Source organism: Penaeus monodon, chromosome 23 (genome assembly GCF_015228065.2).
Source record: "Penaeus monodon isolate SGIC_2016 chromosome 23, NSTDA_Pmon_1, whole genome shotgun sequence".
NCBI lineage: Eukaryota > Metazoa > Arthropoda > Malacostraca > Decapoda > Penaeidae > Penaeus > Penaeus monodon.
In genome coordinates, this window is record NC_051408.1 from 10,972,494 (window position 1) to 10,972,926 (window position 433).

The window sequence follows — 433 nt, forward strand, 5'->3', positions numbered from 1 at the left end:
TCCTAAAACTTAAAAGAGATGGCTGATCACAAGAAGGAGAAAAGACTAAGAACACAATGTAGTAAAAAAAAAAAAAAAATTATCACATTGAAATATTCTGGTTTATACGTCTTTCATGACGTATGACCGTAGTCTAGGATTTCATATGCGCACCAAAAGTCATATTAATAGTATTTAACATTTTATAAGCCAAAGGATAAATGCGAATAAAGAAACAGACACAATGTAAATGGAATAATAACCAGCGTTTCGAAATTTCAAAGAATTTGTCTTCAGATGTAAGAAAAATTTAAATGGTAACAACGGTTTTTCTTAATATTCATACAGCATTGTGTTTGTGTTTGCCTTCACGTAAATGTTTGTTATGAATCAGAATCCCCAGTTTAGTTGGCGAAGGCTATATATTGATATATATAATAATATACTGTATCAG